The sequence below is a fragment of the Erythrolamprus reginae genome, chromosome 2 (assembly GCF_031021105.1).
Source record: "Erythrolamprus reginae isolate rEryReg1 chromosome 2, rEryReg1.hap1, whole genome shotgun sequence".
NCBI classification, from domain to species: Eukaryota; Metazoa; Chordata; class Lepidosauria; order Squamata; family Dipsadidae; genus Erythrolamprus; species Erythrolamprus reginae.
Genome location: NC_091951.1, coordinates 64,279,551 through 64,303,412, shown reverse-complemented (window position 1 = coordinate 64,303,412; position 23,862 = coordinate 64,279,551).

Here is a 23,862-nt window from a genome sequence, read left to right as displayed (position 1 = left end):
GACTTCAGCAAAGCCTTTGATACGGTTCCACATAAAGAGCTGATAGATAAATTAGTGAAGATTGGACTTAATCCCTGGATAGTTCAGTGGATTTCAAGCTGGCTGAAGCATAGACATCAGAGAGTTATTGTTAATGGCGAGTATTCTGAGCAGAGTCAGGTTACAAGCGGTGTGCCACAAGGGTCTGTTCTGGGTCCTATTCTTTTTAATATGTTTGTGAGTGACATAGGGGAAGGTTTGGTAGGGAAGGTTTGCCTATTTGCCGATGACTCTAAAGTGTGCAATAGGGTTGATATTCCTGGAGGGGTCTGTAATATGGTAAATGATTTGGCGTTACTAGATAAATGGTCAAAGCAATGGAAACTGCAGTTTAATGTTTCGAAATGTAAAATAATGCACTTGGGGAAAAGGAATCCTAAATCTGAGTATTGCATTGGCAGTTCTGTGTTAGCAAAAACTTCAGAAGAGAAGGATTTAGGGGTAGTGATTTCTGACAGTCTCAAAATGGGTGAACAGTGTGGTCGGGCGGTAGGAAAGGCAAGTAGGATGCTTGGCTGCATAGCTAGGGGTATAACAAGCAGGAAGAGGGAGATTGTGATCCCCTTATATAGAGCGCTGGTGAGACCACATTTGGAGTACTGTGTTCAGTTCTGGAGACCTCACCTACAAAAAGATATTGACAAAATTGAACGGGTCCAAAGACGGGCTACAAGAATGGTGGAAGGTCTTAAGTATAAAACGTATCAGGAAAGACTGAATGAACTCAATCTGTATAGTCTGGAAGACAGAAGGAAAAGGGGGGACATGATCGAAACATTTAAATATGTTAAAGGGTTAAATAGGGTTCAGGAGGGAAGTGTTTTTAACAGGAAAGTGAACACAAGAACAAGGGGACACAATCTGAAGTTAGTTGGGGGAAAGATCAAAGGCAACATGAGAAAATATTATTTTACTGAAAGAGTAGTAGATCCTTGGAACAAACTTCCAGCAGACGTGGTTGGGAAATCCACAGTAACTGAATTTAAACATGCCTGGGATAAACATATATCCATCCTAAGATAAAATACAGGAAATAGTAAAAGGGCAGACTAGATGGACCAAGAGGTCTTTTTCTGCCGTCAGTCTTCTATGTTTCTATGTTTCTATATTATTATTAATTAGATTTGTATGCCGCCCCTCTCCGCAGACTTGAGGCCCTAAGCCATGTAGGGCTTTAAAAGTAATGGCCAACACCTTGAATTGCACCTGGAGACCAATCGGGATCCAGTGCAGTCTGTGGAGGATTGGTGTAACATGGGTGTACCTGGGTGTACCTAGGTGCACCCACAACAGCTCATGCAGCTGCATTCTTTGAGTCTTCAGAGAGGGGCAGCATACAAATCTAACAAGGTCCCACTAGCTATATTTGGTCTAATCTTAGCTGTTAGTTTAGGAGGACACTCAATTTGTGAACCTGTTCTGAGGGGTGAAATTTTCCCCCTCCCAGAATCAAGTATGGGCAGTCAATACATACCTTCGGAGGCAATACCCACAGCTATTAGGTCTTGTCAAGGTTAAGTCTGAGCCTGAACTGATATTCACCTTTGTGAATGTGGAAATGTTACATCCAAAAAGCTAACCTGAAGATTCTACTTGGCTTGAGGGGAAACTAATTTAGTTAAATAAATGTAGACATTTAATCTTTTGTAAAATATTAGGTTGGGAAATATTTCAATAATAACAATAGCAATAAGCAGCAACGTTCATAGTGTGCAATTTAAATTCTCTAAAGTATTTCATCACAGAAGTATTGTATTTTTCAACCACAGGAAATACATTTATCACATAGCTATTTTATCAGACAGACACACATTCTGATCTAAAAAGGATTTCTTGCTTGAATTCAATGTACAATAAAAAAGTGATAACTTTTGAGTGTTGCATTGTCACATATCCTCTCCTTTCAAAAAAATTGTGAAGGATCATAAGTCAAGTGAAAATTAAACTATTTACCATTTTCAACCCCTGAGTTATGTTCAGTTGCCATACTACATCAGAGTTTCCTTCAATAGATATCCATATTTTTCTACCTCTTAAACATGGCATCGGACCAAAATATCTCTGGGACCGCCTTCTGCCGCACGAATCCCAGCGACCGGCTAGGTCCCACAGAGTTGGCCTTCTCCGGGTCCCATCAACCAAAAAATGTTGTTTGGCGGGACCCTAGGGAAGAACCTTCTCTGTGGTGGCCCCGACCCTCTGGAATCATCTCCCCCCAGAGGTTAGAACAGCCCCCACCCTCCTTGCCTTTTGTAAACTCCTTAAAACCCACCTCTGCCATCAGGCATGGGGGGATTGAGACATCTCCCCATGGCCTATACAGTTTATACATGGTATGTTTGTGTGTATGTTTTTGCTTTTTAATAAGGGTTTTTTAGTGATTTTTAAATTATTAGATTTGTTGTACATTGTTTTATTGTTGTTGTGAGCCGCCCCAAGTCTGCGGAGAGGGGCAGCATACAAATCTTAATAATAATAATAATAATAATAATAATAATAATAATAATAATGGTGGTAAAAAATGGTCATTTCATTTAAAAGCATCCTGAACAATTGAATTTCTGTGAATGTAGTAAAATTTATTTTCTTCAGGTAAAGTCACACTGAGGAGCTAGAAGAGCTTTCCAAATATAGTTCAAAGATATATGTTTGACATAAAATATATGTTTTTCTTTGGTTATTAGGAACGTTTATTTTCTTGCTATAGTTTCTTTCATGCTTTGAGTTTTATTGGGCCAGAAATTAAATCATTTTAAGAATAATATGCTGGTGACTACAGCTCTATGTTTCTTTGACCACCTATAGCAATAACAGGGAAAAACTATCCCGCATTATCTTTCATACATGTGCCTTATGCACATATAATGTGATTGGAAAAAAAGCTTAGCTTTTTCTTCAGTACCAGTGCTCCTACATGTTTGCTGAGCTGACATGAGAGTTTCAAATGCTTTTTTTAATACATGTTCATTGCAAGATGTGCAATTTTGGATCATATATACTTCCAGGAAAGAGATACTAGGTGGGTAAGACTTCCTTAGCATCCCTTAGTGTCTGTGTGTGTGAGAGAGAGGGGAGGGGTTGTATGTTCCAGCATAATTCTGGAATGCCTTGAGCAATTTCAACTAAACTTGGTACTTACTTACTTACTTACTTACTTACTTACTTACTTACTTACTTACTTACTTACTTACTTACTTGGTTGGTTGGTTGGTTGGTTGGTTGGTTGGTTGGTTGGTTGGTTGGTTGGTTAGTCCAATACACAATGAGGGTTTTAGTGGGTATATATCTATATACGCATAGTAAAATACATGATGAAGGTTATAGAGGAGATACTCATAGTAAAATATATTTAAGAAATAATAGAAAAGAAGATAAAGTAATAGAACATATCAATGAAAGAATAGAAGAAGAGATATAGGAATAGAAGAAAGGAATAGGAGATATAGGAGAGCAATAGGACAGGGGATGGAAGGCACTCTCGTGCACTTGTACTCGCCCCTTACTGACCTCTTAGGAATCTGGATAGGTCAACCATAGATAATCTAAGGGTAAAGTGTTGGGGGTTTGGGGATGACACTATGGAGTCCATGAATTCTACGCTTCGACAACTCGGTTACTGAAGTCGTATTTTTTACAGCCAAGTTTGGAGCAATTAAAATTAAGTTTAAATCTGTTGTGTGCTCTTGTGTTGTTGTGGTTGAAGCTGAAGAAGTCACCGACAGGCAGGACGTTGCAGCATATGATCTTGTGGGCAATACTTAGATCTTGTTTAAGGCGTCTTAGTTCTAGACTTTCTAGGCCCAGGATTGAAAGTCTAGTCTCGTAAAGTATTCTATTTCGAGTGGAGGAGTGAAAGGCTCTTCTGGTGAAGTATCTTTGGACATTTTCAAGGGTGTTAATGTCTGACATGCGATATGGGTTCCAAACAGATGAGCTGTATTTGAGAATGGGTCTGGCAAAAGTTTTGTAAGCTCTGGTAAGTAGAGTGAGATTGCTTACTTTCTGGAAAGAAATACTGTGGGGGGAAATACCTAGGCAACCCCTGGTTATCAGCTAGCAGGCTATATTAGAAAAAGTTTCAACTTGCTTTTATTTTCATCTTTATGTTTGCTTTTTCGGGATACTAGAACTGAAGAGAGTGACAGCTGGAACATTAGAATGCAACTGAATCCCATCGTGATCGTTTCACAGAAGAGGTTGCAAGTAAATCAAAGGAGATTTGCAAAGGACAAGTCATTATTACTGGCTTTGTCATTTGCAAGAACTAAAATGAGACAAATATGCTACCATGGTTGAACAGAAGACAGCAATCAGGAATAACTAGTGACTTCTACCACTAAAATGGACCCCCTAAACTGCATAAACTTTCATAATGTTATTTTCTGTTTCATTGCCTCAAACTAGTTGTGGGGTTGTTGTTTGGTGCTTATATCTTCTAATCTATGATTGTGGTAGAAGGCAGGGTCATAAAAGGCAGAGCAAAGAGATTTGCATTGAATATTATTTTAATTAAAATTTTATTTATGACTGTAGACTATATATGCAATAGTAAAAAAAATGTATCTTTAAATCAGGGAAGACTTAATGTACTTTCATTAAATATGCATGGGAAGTACTTTTTGCTGAAAAACCTAAAAACTGGAGTCAGGATATTTTGTAGCTTAACTGTTCATATCATGTACATAGAATGCAGGCTGCATTTTGTAATTTTAACCTGGGTTGATATATGGCACAGTTAGAAATGTCTCTGTTTCTCTTACAACACAGCATAGAGCTTGGATGGAGGTAGAAAAAAAAGCATATCCTCTTATAAACAGTAAGAATATTATGTTTCATAAGCCTTAAACCAATTCCCACAAACAGTAGAAAGCTAGAGGAGAATTGTGGCACAGCGCCAAGAAGACACAGTAGTATTAGATGTGCATCATTGTATACTCACTCTTGATACTTGAAACAATCTCTAGTACATTTAGGGAAGCAACCCACCTTTTATATGTTCCCCACCCCTCAGCATAAGCACAATAAAGAATGCCTGTTATTTATAAACTGGATTTGGTTTATTAAATGATGAAAATAATAATAAATACTATTATATTTTTGTTGACAAAAACCAACATTAGGATACATGCATAAAATACCCCATTCTGATCCAGTGACCTTCAGTTCCTATTAAATTTTCATGATAAATGATAAGATGGCAATTTTGTGTAATTTATCTATGTCAACATTTCACAGTGAAAAGTTAACAAAGTTTGGATATTCCAGTGCTTTATTACTTGTAACTTTCTTGGAAAGGGAAAATGATGCTGAAGTTTAATACAATACTTGTCTTGAAAATAATCAATATTGTGTTTAATTTCTTGAAGAGTTGTCATGTTGCTGTTGAATCAGCATTTTTTAAAATATTTGCAAATGCCCTGTCATGCCTCTATTGTTAATTATTATTTATCGGTTATCTTTCAACATTGCTTAATATGATTAGAAATCAGAATAGTTATCAATAATTTGGAAACCTCAAGGTTATTTCACCTAGTTATTTATTTCATCATGCATTAATTATCTTGTGTAAGTATGTATTGATGGCATGTGAAACATTAAAGATCCAATTCAAATCGTCACTTGAATTGCTTTGAAACATTGATTTTAAAAAAATCAAACCAATTAAATATGAATATTCAAGTCTATAAAGTCTACAAAGATTCACTGAATCAATCTGATGGCACCAAGTTCAATGAGATGCATCAAATCAATTTAGCACTTCAGTGATCAAAAGAATGATTTGGTCAAATTACTTTAATTTAGAATTTTCCTATCAAATCTTTGCACAGCACACATGTAGATACTTATATGCACAAATACAAAACTGGAAGTTGTATAGGTTACAAATCATAATATTTAACTAAATATTATTTCTAATTGTTATACATCAGCTGTGGATTCATCAGAATCCCAGATTTTGTATAATATTTTTTTTGCTATCCCCAATTTGAAACAATGCATAATTCTACTGTGGACATTTTCCTTAGCTTTACTTCTATCTTTGAATTAAAATATAAAAGTAAAGCTAAGGAAAATGTCCACAGTAGAATTATGCATTGTTTCAAATTTATATGTAAAAGGTCTATCTATTATCCAAATTCATATCCTTTCCTGAATATTAATATATTTTAAATATTGTAAAATATTTGAAATTACTATAGATGCTCCGTACCTTTACTTTCACCTTACTTAATACCTCCGGAACCGCCTTCTACCGCACAAATCCCAGCAGCCGATAAGGTCCCACAGAGTTGGCCTTCTCCGGGTCCCGTCGACCAAACAATGTCGTCTGGTGGGCCCCAGGGGAAGAGCCTTTTCTGTTCAAACTTGCTTCCAAGTGAAAAAAAAGCTTTCAAAAAGACCAAAATAAACAATTTGCTGTCCGGGTCAAATAGACCAGGGAACAGAACATTAGGGTATGTTTTTGAGCAGAACACCATGGTTAAGTTGAATTTCTTCAGGGGGCAATAAAAAACCTACCGTATGCTACAAGTAGCATTCAGCATTTTGCTTCAGTAGTAGATGCTAATGGAAGTTAACTAACTTGAATCCTGTAAAACACACTGAAGTAACAAGCAATGCCCTGCTTTAAAACTTTAGAGAAAAATCTAATGGATTCCAATACTTCTTAGTCTTCTGATTAATTGTTCCACGTATGAACAATTTGTCATCAATTCTGATTTTTTAGCAAACCAATAATGGCCTCTTGAATATCAATATTTTTCTAATCCCTTTGGATTTTTTCACAAGGAGAAGCAATTAAGATAATCCTGTTTAATAAATGAGCACATTTAAATGTAGCCCAAAGTCTGAAAAAATTGAAATATATTCCATTGTTTCACTTTTTCAGTCTCAGTAATATCTCTCCTTTTCTCTTTCCCTCCATTGCTTACGCTACATGGACAAGGTATCTGCATAGCCTGAGATTTGCTTGAAAAGGTAGTTCAAATTAAATTAAGCTGACCAGACATCTCGACTTCAGTGGGACAGTCCCGCTTTTGAATGATGACGGAACCCAGTGGTAGAGTCTCCCTCTGGAATCAGCTCCACACGGAGATTAGGACTGCCTCCACCCTCCTTGCCTTTTGTAAACTCCTCAAAACCCACCTCTGTCACCAAGCTTGGGGAAACTGAGACACTTTCCCCTTGCCTATGTAGTTTCTGTGCACTATATGACTGTATGTATGCTTTTATTTACTGGGGTTTCTCTTTTAGATTTTTATATGTATAATTGCTATCTTAGATTCTAATTATTAGATTTGTCATTATGTATTGTTTTTATCACTGTTGTGAGCCACCCCAAGTCTACAGAGAGGGGCGGCATACAAATCTAATTAATAATAATAATAATAATAATAATAATAATAATAATAATAATAATAATAATAATAATTTGCCTGGAAAAAAGAACAGAAAGAAAAGCCATGGAGATATTCAGGGATAAGAACCTCCATCTGGGTGATCAAACAATTTACAATCAGGAAACTTTTATTACCAAAATTATGTGTTTAGTGTCCATCTCTACTTCTAATATATTAAAGAGACTTGAAGAGAAACTTCAGATGGAATTAGGAAAACAACAGTTGCTGCAATGCTTTGTGATTTGGGTGGTTTATTTGCCCCCACCTGCTTTTCTACTCTTTATTTCTTCCCCATCCACAAGAAAAAAACCCCCCCACACATTTGTTTTATTGAGTGATCAATCCTAGGGATAATAAGAATATGCCGAGTCAGGTCTAAAAGGTTGCCTCCTCTGGAGGATTCAACTGAATTTATGGCTAAACAGTGTCTTCTTACAATGCAAAGTGTCATCGTAGTGTTTGAGCAATTGTTGACTATAAATACGAATTTGAATTCATTTTAAAAAATGACTTTGAGACTTTTACTTGAAAGTATACAGAAAAACATTCTGCTGTTATTTGAAGTGCATCTGAGAAATCCAACTAAGCAATATCCATTGAGAATGATTGCTCAGCAATTTCAGGCTAATAAAACTGTATAAGTCAAGAATGCTGGCCAATTGAAACAGCCTCTCTCCTTCAGTTTCCTACTCCGAAGACAAATAGCTATATTTCTGGTTGTTACAAAGTTTCTCCAATTGTAAAAGACCCCGCCACATCAAAGCTTACTCACATTCAGAAAATAAATTAAATTGTGCTTCATATGTACTAGTCCAGTGATGGCAAACTTTTTTTCCCTCAGGTGCTAAAAGAGCATGCACATGTGCTATCGCGCATGTGTCAGTGCACATAGCCATAATTCAATGCCTGGGGAGGGTGAAAACAGCTTTCACCGCCCCTCAGAGGCCCTCTAGAGGTCAGAAATGGCCTGTTTCCCAACTTCTGATGGGCCCAGTAGGCTCATGTTTCGCTCTCCCCAGGCTCCAAAGGCTTCCCCGGAGCTGGTGGAGGGTAGAAATGCCCTCCCCCATCCCCCCAGAGACTCTCTGGAAGCCAAAAATGCCCTCCCAGCCCTCTGTGCAAGCCAAAAATCAGCTGGCTGGCACATGCATGCACACTGGAGCTGAGCTATGGCAATGGCTGACCTGCCAGCAGAAATGGCTCCACATGCCACCTGTGGCTGGCAAAACTGAACACCGAAGGCACATGGAATTCTCACCAAAAGTGGTCCCGGTTTCTCTACTTGCATTTTTACATGCTTTCAAACTGCTAGGTTAGCAGAAGCTAGGGCAAGTAACAAGAGATCACCCCATTATGTGGCACTAGGGATTCAAACTGCCAGCCTCTCTGATTGACAAGCTCAGCATCTTAGCCACTGAGCCACCATGTATGTATGCAAAATGATGTTCATACATCATTTTGAAAATTTCCTTTTAACGGCCCTCTAATCTCTTAATTCGGGGTAGATTCAGGGTGATTAGACGGATCCCTGAATATTTACTGTCAGGATGCTCTTTCTGACACCATGTGTTAATAGATTAATTCCATGTTTAATTAGTGCTGGAACACAACCTTGACATCATCACATTGTCTTGGGATAAAAAAATTAACATCATCATACGATCATATAGATTACCAAATAGAAGATCTAGGCCTTAAAAGTGCAACACTTCAACATCGGGGATTATCTCTCCCCACTGATAATATGATTGGTACAGACAATAAAGGAAATATGACTACAGTAGTCCCTCACCTATCGCTGGTGTTACGTTCCAGACCCGGCCGCGATAGGTGAAATCCGTGATGGGAAATTTCTCCTTCTTCCCAGCTCTTTCTACAACCCCAAGCACACCGCCGCCGCCGCCAACCACTAAGCGCGCCTCCAAAGACTGCCTTCTCAGCACTGGCGAGGCGGGTTGAACGAGGGGACGGGCCTCCGCCAGAGCTCAGTCCCCGCCCCGCTCATCATTCGCCCAGCGGGCTGGTTGGCTTGTCCTGCCCTTCCAAACTTCTAAGCGCCGTATCTGTGCCAACACTGACTTCAAAACCCGCGATGAAGTGAAGCCGTGGTGGGTGAAGCACGATATAGCAAGGGACTACTGTACTACCATAAAATAGTGCTCTTCTTTCCCAACCTCCACAAACAGTCCAGAAAGATGCTTTAGCTTTTTGAGGCAGACCAGACAAGTGAACCAAATTTATGAATGCTAATGCTGTTTTTATTATAGTGTTACAGCAAAAGAGTATAACAAATTTGGATGTGTCTTCCTACTCTGTACCCTAAAGAGAACTATGGGGGGGGGGTCAAATCTGAAACATATTCCCAAATTAATTTTACTTTGGGTTCAGATTTCTCTTACTGAAGATTGTCTTCCTTTTTCTTCAAACCAAACACATCATCCCTGTCTCAATGAGCAAACAGCACAAAATGCACCCAGATACGTATGACCCTGGCTATTTGAAAGATCTAGGAGGATTTGGATTCACTAAACCAGTGGCCAAACTAACAGAACAGAGAACTCTTTTATATTTTTCCACTGACTCAAATTCATCTCACATTATGAGACTGAGACCCAGCCACAACAGTTTAATCCTTTTCTTTGTGGTTGATATTGAGAGCTAGTCAGGTGCTCAATTTTAGTTGCCTCTTTATTTTCAAATAATAATGACTTTGTGGTGCAAGTTAAACTATAATAGGCTTCACCCCTTCAACATTTACATTATTTGTTAATATTTGTAATCATAAAGCTGTCTGGCCTGCTGCTGTACATTATTTTGGAATTCATTTAGCATAATTTGTGCTTCTCTTTCAAGTGTGTGTTTCAGAGCATAGACTGATTTTCACATATGACTCATTTAGGTCTATGTAAAAATTAATCTTGCAGCTGATCAAAGTTCTTCTCAAAAGAATGTAGTTATGAAGGTTGAATAATAAATGCAATTTGTCAGCATAAATAAATGTTGACATTTTCCTTCTTTCATATTAATTGCTCTCTCCCATCTGTAGGATCATGTTTCTTTAATAAAAACAAAGAATTCAGCAACTCTTTCAGGTGTAAGTCTGTTAAGTACATATGTTTATGTTCAGTTGAGCTAAAACAGATTGACAATGGAAATAGTTGTGTGTATGTAGTAGGTATCTCTACCTCATTACAATTTAGAAGAGACACTATGAAACAGCTAGAGAGAGATGAAAAGGAAATTTCATGTATTCAAATCATCTTTACACACACACACACACACACACACACATATGAGTGAATTTTTTGTTGAGTCATCATGGTATATTGAAGGATCATCACAGTTCCTTTTTTGCCTCTCGGCCCCACCAGGGGCCATATTCCAAGGCAGATAATTTTTTTTTATAGCCAACGACTATAATCTATAGGTATAACATATTTTTGCTGATAATGAAAAGGAAGGGAGACTACTATAGATCTATTTCAGGCTTATTTGCCTTCATCAGGTAGCCATACCCTTTTTACTGGGATTTGAACCCAGGGCATCTGCCTTGTAAGGCAGAGTCTTAGCCATTAGGCTACAGGGTCAATTCCTGTATCACATTGTACCAGGGAAGGGCTATGAGTGATTTATTTTTTTTTGTCAAGTCACCCTGCTATATTGAAGGAATATCACAGCTCCTTTTTTTTGCCTCTCGGCCCCACTAAGGGCCATATTCCAAGGCAGATAAGTTTTTTATAGCTGACAACTATAATCTATATGTGTAACATAGTTTTGCTGATAATGAAAACCAAAGGGAGCTTTAAATAAAAATAAATAAATAAATGTTGATATTTTTAAAAGTTTTAAATCATAATATTATCTCAATGCAGTATATAAATGTTAATAATGAAACCTAGTTGTGATCATGATCAGGGGTGCATTCTAACCTCACTGCCTCTTCACTTCTTCCTGCCCTCCCACTCCCCCCAAAAATGGCAAAAACAAAATGGTGATGCATTCTCAGTGCCAGAAACTTGGCTTCTGTGCATGCTCAGAAGAAAAAAAAGAAAGAAAAACCAAATAAGAAATAAAAAATAAAAAGATGGCAGTGCCCATGGACTGGCACTGACCAAACAGGTTCCGTGATGTCATTATGAAATCACCGGTGGGTCACTACCTATTCAGGTGAACTGGTCCAAACTGGGAGGAACGTACCTCTGATCATGATTATCATTACAATATATCATTAAAGAAATAAATATCATCAGTTTCACTGTTATAGAAACCACCTTAAAAAAAAAAACATCTCCGGATAGGAACAGGAGCTATTGCTGAAATTACACAGTTGGGTAATAAAACATGTTCAAGTGCACAGAACATCAACAACTTCATTGTTCAACCTCAAGCTATGCAAATTGTCTTATCTTAAGAATAGCTATTCTGTCTAGCATACTTTTATAAGTGTTCATTTCACAAGGAGTAATTTTTTTAGAAATGTTTCTACTGAAATTGATGAAGTTAGGAGTTGTAAAAGTGCTTATTTATAGCTGGACAAGCTAAATACCTGAGATCCGCTATGGAACTATATGACTGGACTTGACAAATTTATTTATTTATTTATTTATTTATTTATTTATTTATTTATTTATTTATTTACTTACTTACTTACTTACTTACTTACTTACTTACTTACTTACTTACTTACTTACTTACTTACTTATTTATTGGATTTGTATACCACCCCTCTCCGTAGACTCGGGATGGCTAACAACAGTAATAAAAAACATCATATAAATCCAATACTAAAACAACTAAAAAACCCTTATTGTAAAACCAAACATCCCTACAAACAAACATAGCATGCATAAATTGTAAAGGCCTAGGGGGAAAGAATATCTCAGTTCCCCCATGCCTGACGGCAGAGGTGGGTTTTAAGGAGCTTACGAAAGGCAAGGAGGGTGGGGGCAATTCTAATCTCCGGGGGGAGTTGGTTCCAGAGGGTGGGGGCCACCAGAGAGAAGGCTTTTCCCCTGGGCCCCGCCAAACGACATTGTTTTGTTGACAGGACCCGGAGAAGGCCCACTCTGTGGGACCTAACCGGTTGCTGGGATTCATGCGGCAGAAGGTGGTCTCTTAGATACCCTGGTCCGGTGCCATGAAGGGCTTTATAGGTGATGGCCAACACTTTGAATTGTGACCAGAAACTGATCAGCAACCAATGCAGACTGCAGAGTGTTGGCGTTACATGGGCATTTTGGGGAAAGCCCATGATAGCTCTCACAGCTGCATTCTGCACGATCTGAAGTTTCCGAACACTTTAAATGGAGACTTATAGCTTGAAAATTAATGAGTAGTTAAGAAAGTGACTGTATCATTTCATTAGAAACCTTATACTAAGCTTCTGTTAGAGACAAAGACATTGTAAGTGTAACAACAATGAAATAGATGGGTCTAAGGCCTTTAGCTGTCATTACAGAAGAAGGAACAGATTCATCTCAACTGAGGAAAATAAAGGGGGGGGAATCTGCCTCTGCCTACCAGCATCAATTGGTATTCATCTGGCTAGTCTCCCTCAGTGTGTGAGAGAGTTGAGGGGTGTTTGCTGTGTGAGGAAGAAAGAGATAGGACGGAGTCTGTGATTGGCGTAGCTCAACAGTTCTGTAGTAAAGCTGTTTGTTGCTGTGAAAGCAAAAGCAAAAGCGAAACTCCTGTGCTTCTGTTTTGCATTGGGATCAGATTTCTTTTCAGGTGAGGAGGGAGAAAGTAGAATTCCTTAGCATCAGAGCTTGTTAATAATAAAATAAGAAAAATAAATTAAGAAATATTCATGCTGTGATGGTCATTTAAAAAAAAAATTCTTAGTGAGCATCTAGATACCAAGAGGAACATACGTGGCAAATTTCAGGTTTATAGACTCTGCGGTTCTGGAGATTTCATAATTAATGCATGAGTGGGTTTCACTTTTATATATATGGATTAGCAGTAGTGGGTTTCACTTACCTTCACTGCCGGTTTGGAAATGTGGATGAACATGTTGCGCTTCTGTGCATGCGCAGAACATTCTGCACATGTGCAGATCATCAGTGATGATTTCCGGGTGAGTGGCAGAGCTTCCTGAACTGGGGTGAACTGGTAGCAACCAACCACTGTGGATTAGGTTTAGTATCACTATAATACAAATACATGCATACATATATACATGCAAATAGACACAGGAAAGGATTATATATCTGGGTCAGTAAACAACATGAAGAACTAATGAAAGAGGGAGATAAATTCATTGCAGTGCTACTAAATGAAGTTATTACTGAACAACACAATCTTTTGCCCCATTAGATAGACTGGGGTGACTACACCTGGAAGCTGATTTGGGATGATGTGAAAGAGATGCATATAGTTATTTGATTAATTTAAATCTTTATTTGTTTCAGCAATTAAATAATTGGGTAATTGAGTATTTGGGGTGGCTTTAGATATTATACATTATTATAGATATTATACACTGTTATATATATTATACACATTCTTATAGACATTATAGATATATTGTTTTGGGAAGATTTGGGTTTCATTTCACTTGTTGCACCTCTAGCAACCAAAAGTTCTGGCTTTACACTCCATAAAGATTCTTAATCTGATTCTTTTAGCTGGTTGCTAATTTTCATAAGTTGAATTTTTTAACCTCTCACTAAACACATTGCCATTGTTTCTAACTGCACAAGCTTTTCAGCTGGCAGTAGCTGGTTATTCTTCTCATAAGAGAAGAATGAGGAGACAAACAAAGAAAAAAAAATGACAGGAGCTCTAAAGTTCACATAATTTTGTTTCAATGTACCACAAGGGAATTCAAAGATACCACTGCCTATTCATCTTTCAGCTAATCAGTTTGGTTTATGAAAGGCCAGGCCAGAGTTTAGAAAAGAAACATACTGCACTTCAATTGGCATGACTATTTATTCAACTAGCCACATATTTAGACTTGAGTCTGTGTATTTATTTTAGACACATAGATACTATTTCTTCCAAGGCTCAGGTTAGATCGCATTATACAATAACAATAAAATAGAAAACTAATAAAGCTGTGCCATGTTTTCTTCAGTCAAATGATTTCTGAGTTTTTAGAGTTCAGTCTCCACAAAATGTCCAAAGCATCATTGTTTTTTTAAAATTCCCCCTGGAAATCATGGACATCATGTAATAATCTGAGACTTGGGGCAAAGGGGAAGTAATCATATTAATTTATTTGATTTATGTAGCTGCCCATCTCAAATATATAACTCTTACAGCAATTAAAATGATATTAAATTATATTAAAAACTTCTTTAGCTGTTCTGAATGTGTAATGTAGAAGATGTAGCCCTGACACTACCAAAGTGAGGAATCAAGGAGAGGTAAAAAGCAATAAAGTTCAGATCAGAGGTTTTCTTTATTAACGCCCCCCCTCCATCTTCTCCAATCCTGAATATTTGTTTTGGCTAAAATATTCAGCACTAACATTTATTGCTTATAAAAGGGCTGCCACAAAGAAGAGGGAGTCAATATATTTTCCAAAGCACCAGAAGGCAAGATAAGAAGCAATGGATAGAAACTAATTAAGGAGAGGAGCAACCTAGAACTAAAGAAAAAAATTCTGACAATTAGAAGAATTTATCAGTGAAATTACTTGCCTTTAGAATAGAATAGAACAGAACAGAATAGAATTCTTTATTGGCCAAGTGTGATTGGACACACAAGGAATTTGTCTTGGTGCATATGCTCTCAGTGTACATAAAATAAAATATAGATTTATTTATTTATTTATTTATTTTATTTATTTGTCAAACAATTATAGGGTGATAATTTGTACATATGAAACATTAGATAAGTAATGATAAAAAGTAGACAATAGGACAGGGATGGTAGGCACAATGGTGCACTTATGCACGCCCCATACCATACATGAATTGTACAGGCCTGGGAGAGATGTCTCAATTCCCCCATGCCTGACGGCAGAGGTAGGTTTTAAGGAGGATATTTATATTGTTCTACATATAGCTATGTAAATGCTATGGATTTTAGAATTTTCCTTGTTTAGACTGGCAAAAGGAAAGTCTTTTCTTTGAGTATATAATATTTAAATGCAACAGCAGTTGGCTGAGCCAGATTTTCATATAAATTAATATCACTATAGTATTTTAATAAATCCACAGTGTTTTTGAAATTATGGAAGCATCAATCACTTAACACAATTATTGACTTCATGCATCATCTGTCTCATTTTCTTGACAAAGTTGTTTGGAATTTCATAAACATAATATATCAACGAGCTATAAAATTCCCTGTGAGCTAGTCCTAAACTTTCCCAGGGACCACTGTTCGAAGACCTCATTGTTTTTCTGATATGCCACAGTGTAATTAAAATGTTGACATATGCAAAGATTTGTAAAGTAGATAAAAACAGTGTGTTGTGCATAGAACTTTAAAGGAGAGGAGCAGATGTCTTCATATCCAAAGATATATGAAAAGTGCCAATAAAGAGCAAGCAGACACCTTACCTATGAAGGATAGACAGGAAGAGACATTGTCAAAAGAAAATGGACAAATTTGGGGAAATGTTCACTCAGAATAGGGCTGAGGAAGATATTGTTGTAGTTCGCATTCTAATGCAAACCTAAATTATTTATTAAGTTATATTTTGAATCCACTAACAGATGTTGTGCAGCTGAAACCTATATGCAACTGGAACATAAAACTCCATCTGACTGAGATATTTAATAAAATGTATATATTTGAAAAAATAGGTAAAAATGTGACTACTGAGATAAGTACAAGTACTCCTTGAGTTATGACTTTAATGGAGCCTGCTCATTACAGCTGCAAGACATGACAGTCATTATGTGAGCACCCATGTGATCTCTCACTTAATGATCCCCAACCACGTTTTCACCAAGGTGGTTATTAAGCAAACATGCAGATCATTAAGTGGAACATGGAGTTTAATCCTAATCCTAGTGCAGTCCTAGACTTGCCTGCCCTGGGCCTCCCCAAGCTTCCCCAGCCATTTCCCAGCCTCTAAGGCATTCTGTATAATATGATTTACCCCTCTCACACTGAATTCATTCAGAGGATCTTCCCAAATTTCTCATATTCATTATTCTTATACTCCAGGTTTTAGTCCATGATAGCAGTATACAGGTACTTGAAGGGTTGCCACAAAGAGGATGGGGTCACACAAGAGGGCCAGATGAGGAACAACAGTTGGAAGCTGACCAAGGAGAGATTCAACCTACATGGCATAGGACCAGATTATCTCCGAGACTGCCTTCTGCCGCATGAATCCCAGCGCCCGGTGAGGTCCCACAAAGTTGGCCTCCTCAGGGTCCTGTCAACCAGACAATGTTGTCTGGCAGGGCCTAGGGGAAGAGCCTTCTCTGTGAAGGGCCCAGCCCACTGGAACCAGCTCCCCCCAGAGATTTGCACCGCCCCCACCCTCCTTGCTTTCCGAAAAAGTTTGAAGACTCATCTTTGCCGCCAGGCCTGGGGTCATTACATCTTTCCCCCTGACCAATGGATGTGTTTAGAATAAATTATTGAACCCTAGGCTATGGTAGATTTGTATATGGTATGACTGAGCTGTATGGTTTTAATAATAGGTTTTTATGTGCTTTTTTAACATATTGGATTTGTGATATTGTATTCTGTTGTGAGCTGCTCTAAAACTAAACTAAACTAAACTAAACTAAACTAAACTAAACTAAACTAAACTAAACTAAACTAAATTATTAAATAATGGTGTCATGAACACTGAATTTGCCAATGCAAGAAATAACTTTAGTCCGTAGTATTTTGTGTTTTTTGTTTAAATCTCCTGGACCACTAAAGGCCTTGTTCTTGGTATAATTTATTTATAATTTGTTTGTTTGTTCAATTTCTAGGCATACTCTGGGCATTCTCTGGGCATGCTATCTCAAGATTCATGGTTCATGCTTTCTGGAAACATTTCCTGCAACAAATTGCAATGGTTTTCTGGCTGGAAGTTGTGCATATTGGTGTCCAATATATCAAGACAACACAAGCAAAAATGGTTTTGAGTGAAACTATTGAAGGCAGCTTTTCCCAAATTAAGTGAGAAAATCTGCCTTCAATCGTTTCACTCAAAATTACTTTGCTTTTATGCATACCTTAAATCATCTCTGATTTCCTTGTGCCATATTTGTTGCAAACAATGTTCTTACCATCTGTGTGGCTTCTCCATGTCTGAATTTTAAATAAGAGATTGAAATGCCACCCACTTCTTTGGATGCTTCTCAAAGTTAACATGCTATGCAAATTCTCTATGGATAATATGAGCTGTTGCGGTGATTGTATTTCTTTGAAAAAAATAGTAAATTACTGTTTGACAAGGAATAAAAATCTAATGTATACAGAAACTGCTACATCATCAACAGGGTGGGGGGGAAATGCTTATAAAGTGCCTGTAATTGTCTGACCTGGAAGATATCTCTGAGCTTAGAGATCTTCTGAAGAATTTGGCAGTTGAGAAGCATGCGATATATTCTTATGGCAAAGATATTAAGATTAGAGATCTTCTGCCCTGGATTTAAGATTTATTGCAATATAAATGAATAATTCAACTTAGTTTTCCTGTTGGAGACAAGCTTCACTTTTGCTTTCCTCTATGTCAGCTGTATGAGTGTGTACAGGGGTGGGTTCCACTTACTTTTGCCACTGATTTGCATTGCAACATTTTGTGAGCACAACCTCTCGTTTAATTCTGCTTCGGCACATGCTCAGTAGCTATAATCAGCCCTAAGCATGGCTGAGGAGCTGATCAGCTGTTCTTCCGGCAAGGGATTAAAGGTAAGTATAAACATTATACTTCCTGGGGAGGGCAGGAGGGCCCTTTTTCAAGCAGCAGCAGAGGAAAAAAACCTTCCAAATAGTAAAACATTCAGAAAAAAATCCACAAAAAAAAAAGGGCGGCATCCCCAGACCAGCACCAACCAAACTGGATCCATGATGCCATCATGACATCACCAATGGGTCACTACCAGTTCAGACGATCTGGTCCGAACTGGGAAGAACCCACACCTGAGTGTGTGTGTGTATGTGGGGAAGAGATATCTGATGGGGACATCAATTTTCTTAGTGGGGAAGAAATGCATCAGATGCTCAATAGTGTAATGATGTAAACTTTCTTCATCCGGCCCTTCAACTATTCTTTCCCACTCAGCATGGTCCTCTTTCCTTCCTCCTCATAACAAAAACAAGATATTAATTGTTCCTTGTCTAGAACCTAAGTAGAAACTGTCATACCTGATTAACCAGGACTACCTACACTGCATCATTAGACTGATGGACAATTGTTTGGTTAATTGATTTTTGCAGGTAGTGTAAGCATTTAAAAAGTGGGCCACTTTGCTGAGCCCTAAATCCTGATGCCCTTCAAAAAAATTTCCAACTCAATATGATCCCTTTTCCTTCCACTCTCAAAACAACAGTAAGATAGTAATTGTTGCTCATGTAGAATTGACTTTTTCAGATAATGTAAGCATTAAATAGTGGGACACTTTGCTGAACCTGGAATCCTGGATGGCAGTTTGTGGCAGTTTGTTGTGCCATTATTCCTGTTACTACTGATTATTAGTGTACTCTCACAACAGTTGCCATTTTCAATCTCACAAAGGCAATTTGAAAGCAACCCATAATTACTTTCAAAACTGCTAGCTCAAAGCACTGAGAAGAATCAAAATCACTGCCTCATCCCAAGATGACACAGGTCAAAAGTCTCTTCACAAATGCTTGTTTGTATATATAAACACAAACACTGTCTTAGAGTGGGGGTGGACTTCAAAAATACCGGTCTAGAAGTTGAACTTAAGCTATCTTTACACTTGAAATTCCTCAAATCCAGAATCTGTTTGAGGCAGTATTTTATGAAGGCAGAGAAATGAACCATCCAAAAGCTCCATAGAGCTAGTTTTAGAGATGCTGCTTTACTGTAGTTAACAAGTACAAGTACAATCAGAATAAATTGGCTCAGCTCTCAAATAGAGCTAATAGCACTGTGTGGTGGAAGTCAGAAACTGAATTTGAACTGATATACGTCATTGTATGGAAGTACTATTACTGAGATGCAAACATCTGGAAAACTTCTAGATTGCAGGGAAAAGGTGACCTCTTATTTGCTATCTACTGATCATCCAGATACAATGATACCTCGTCTTACAAACGCCTCATCATACAAACTTTTCAAGATACAAACCCGGGATTTAAGATTTTTTTGCCTCTTCTTACAAACTATTTTCACCTTAGAAACCCACCGCCGCCGCTGGGATGCCCTGCCTCCGGACTTCCATTGCCAGCAAAGCACCCGTTTTTGCGCTGCTGGGCTTCCCATGAGGCTCCCCTCTATGGGAAACCCCACCTCCGGACTTCTGTGTTTTTTTGATGCTGCAGGGGAACCCCAGCAGGGGAATCCCAGCAGCTGAAAAACGGGTGCTTTGCTGGCAACGGAAGTCCAGAGGTGGAGTTTCCCAGCAAGGGGAGCCTCAGTGAAATCGCAGCATAACAAAAACACAGAGGTCCGGAGGTGGGGTTTCCCATAGAGGGGAGCCTCAGGGAAATCCCAGCAGCCCAAAATGAGCACTTCGGCTGGCAAAAGGGGTAAATTTTGAGCTTGCACGCATTAATTGCTTTTCCATTGATTCCTATGGGAAACATTGTTTCATCTTACAAACGTTTCACCTTAAGAACCTTATCCCAGAACCAATTAAGTTTGTAAGACAAGGTATCACTTTATTCACAGGACAGTTTTGGTAATCGTATCTTAGTTGACTGATGGTGGAATCCTGGGGGAGATATTTTCCTACTGTATAAGACCGCATAATGGCTTAGTAGTTAAATTTATAAATATAATTTTAAGTCCAACTCGTATAAATAAAAGCACTGAGCTTGGGTGGAAACAGACAGCCTGGGTTTGAGACTCAAGTGCCACACAACATGGTGAACTCCCATTACTTTCCCAGCTCTTGGTCACCTAGTAGTTTGAAAGCATGCAAATGTGAGTAGATGAATAGTTTCCACTTCAGTGGGAAGGTAACAGTGTTCCACGTACCACGCATACAGTCATGTTGGCCATATAACCATATAAGAGAAATTTGGACAATGTTGACTCCTTCGACTTAGAAATGGAGATGAGCAGTGCCCCACTGAGTCAAAAAAGGGGGAACTGGACAGGGAAAACCTTTACCCTTATACCACTGTACAATGCATTAACGAACTAAACAAATGCATGTTGCCCACTTTGCTCAGGCCAAATGACCATCTCAATTTGCTTAGGTCACATTCTTCAGTATTGAGCCTGGCACTAAAGGAATATTTTGTGGAAAATATTTCTTATCCCTGAAAAAAATAAATATAGAAATACATATCTTATTCCATATGGTAGCTAAATCAATAAGTAAATATTAGAAATATAAATCATGCTGTGTATTAATAAGCTATGATAAGCTAAACACTTTCTATCTTGCCTTCTTCCTGTAAGGAATAAACAAAGTAATTCCCTCTGCTGTTCCCTTAAAAGGATAGGTTAATTTCTCCATCCTCCATTGCTTCCTAGGAGGATGCAACTTGCCGATAAAAGAATCAATGTTGACGTTTTGTTTTAAAGGACATTGCTTACAGAAACACTTTCTGCCTAAGTCAGTTACAGTAGAATCAATACTTAGTGTGCAGCAAGCGGCACTTTTATGATAGTTTGAATGACACTTTCCCCAGATAAGTGAAAATGAGCAGCACTTGCCTCTGAACATCCCCTTTGACAGATTCACTGAAGCATTCCCCATATGACCTCTTCCAACTTTGAAATGAAAATGAACACCTACTAGAGGTGATCAGACTCACAACTCCCTTTCAAATAGAAAACCTTCAAATTAACCAGCATTAGAAAGTCATCCTGAGTATGTTTGCAATTCTCTAAAAGTTGTTATTTTCCATCATAGAAACAAAGAAACATAGAAACATAGAAACATAGAAGTCTGACGGCAGAAAAAGACCTCCTGGTCCATCTAGTCTGCCCTTATACTATTTTCTGTATTTTATCTTAGGATGGATATGTGTTTATCCCAGGCATGTTTAAATTCAGTTACTGTGGATTTATCTACCACGTCTGCTGGAAGTTTGTTCCAAGGATCTACTACTCTTTCAGTAAAATAATATTTTCTCATGTTGCTTTTGATCCTTCCCCCAACTGACTTCAGATTGTGTCCCCTTGTTCTTGTGTTCACTTTCCTATTAAAAACACTTCCCTCCTGAACCTTATTTAACCCTTTAATATATTTAAATGTTTCGATCATGTCCCCCCTTTTCCTTCTGTCCTCCAGAGTATACAGATTGAGTTCATTAAGTCTTTCTAAAGAAAAATATAAAAAAATGTTTTCTCAAACAATTGTTATTTTAGGAACAGACAAAATCTTGAGTACATGTGATTTTTTTAAGGATCCTGGTTTTCAAGCCTAGGATTTTGTGAGGGATGATGAAAAAAATGAGACTCATTTACTACAATAAACTACTATGATCCTTCTTTGGCCACCTTTTGGAAACAAGGTCACCATTTACCATCCTGTAATTGACATTTTACTGAGTTTCTAGGACTTCTCAAAGATTTCTCAAAGAAACTCATGACAGGGCATTATGAATCAAGATTACAGTTACTACATGAGTATTGTATCATCTGCATGTTCCATTCCCCAATTTGTTTAATGAAACTGGTTCATAAGTATGCCTTATTCAAACCTTTGTCAAAGTAAAGCGTTCCTTCAAAAATCTATATGGTCAAAAATCTATATTCACATTCCCGTTTCATTAAAAAAAATATTTCTAGGGTATAGCTAGATTTTCTGATGTGGCATGAACCAAACATAACTAGCAGCTTTACTACTACTACTCTGCATCAGCATTGAGGTATTCTGACTAATATAATACTGGCATATAAACAATCAAATAAATAATCATAAGATACGGTAGCCGATATGTGCAAAATTGCCAAAGATTTGAGCCTGATTTGTTTAAGTCAGAGGTATTCATATACCCAATGCAATATAGTACCAGTCTTCAAAATATCTCAAATGCACTTCCTCCATACCCCCCCTTCCAAAAATAAAAAATAAAAAAAATACTAGACTTTAGAATAAAGTGTAAAACTATCCATAGAAGAATCCTTGGAAGGCATTACAAAAAACTTTGGTAGTGGTATAAAGAACTTTCTGAGTTAATTGTTTAAAGTCAATTTAAATTGGGCCATATGGTACATTAAGTAGAATGAGACTTTGGTGTATTAAAAACATTTCTAAACCAGTAGTTGTCTATCCGCATTTGTCAAGAAAACAAATTTTAGGCATAGCAGAACATTACTGGCTACAGGGTGGGGGGAAATGGGATACTGCTATCTGGAGGCTATAAAGGACTTACATCTGGACTCTGACACTATACCAAGATGAAAACAAAGTAATTGGGTCTCTGCAATGGCATGAAAAGACATTTTGTCTGAGCACAGTGCTCAGTCTAATCACTGGCCATATGAGTTCATAGAGGTTTGTTCTGAATACATTGATTAGCATAGTGGTATAATTGGAAAATGAATCAGTGGTAAATGGGCTGGCAATGCTTGTTTCTGAATGGCCATAAAGAGCCTAAAATGCTGTTGAAATTGAATTAAAATTATTTTAGTTTCCCTTCCTATTAGAAAACCTTAGACTGTTTTGGCTAAACATGAGTGGCGGGGCTGCAAATGGCAGTCTTCACAACAATTGTGGTCCTCTTCGGATTTGCTGGTTTGAAAGCAAGGTAAGTGATGGAAGGTTGATGGCAGAAAGCCCAGGGTTTTGAAGCCTGGCAGTGAATGTCTGGTCCCCCACCTCCAGCATTGGGGTGGGGTTTTTTTGGCTGCTCTGGTCCCCACTAATTCAATAATACTAGTCTTTTTTAGTATCCCCATGTCAACAATTCAGGTTCTGAAGATCAAGAAGACTAAGTGACAATGCTAGTGTAGCATTATAATAGAAATACCGTCAGTGTTGTAAAATGCATGTAGTCATAAAAATTGGTTAACCTGTGTGTTCTTGGGATGATTTCCCTTCTCCTTTTTACTTTTTTGAATGGATATTCTTGTTGCAAACTGAAGAAAGGTTTCTGATTTTTCTGATTCTCCTTTGCCTTTTTCTATAGAGGGCATTTACCAAGAAAGGATAAATCCATGAAAGGGTAGGTGAATAGCTAATTCAAACAGCATTCTACTAGTTGAAAAAGCATGAATGTATGTTGCCTGGGACTGAGAAAAATTTGGCAGCAAAGTACCTAGAAGGAAGTCATAAAGAGGGTGGAGCTATATTACCTAAGTGGTGCCAATGTGAGGATTTATGCAAGAGATTTTCCAATTATACAACCACAAAATATTAGCAAA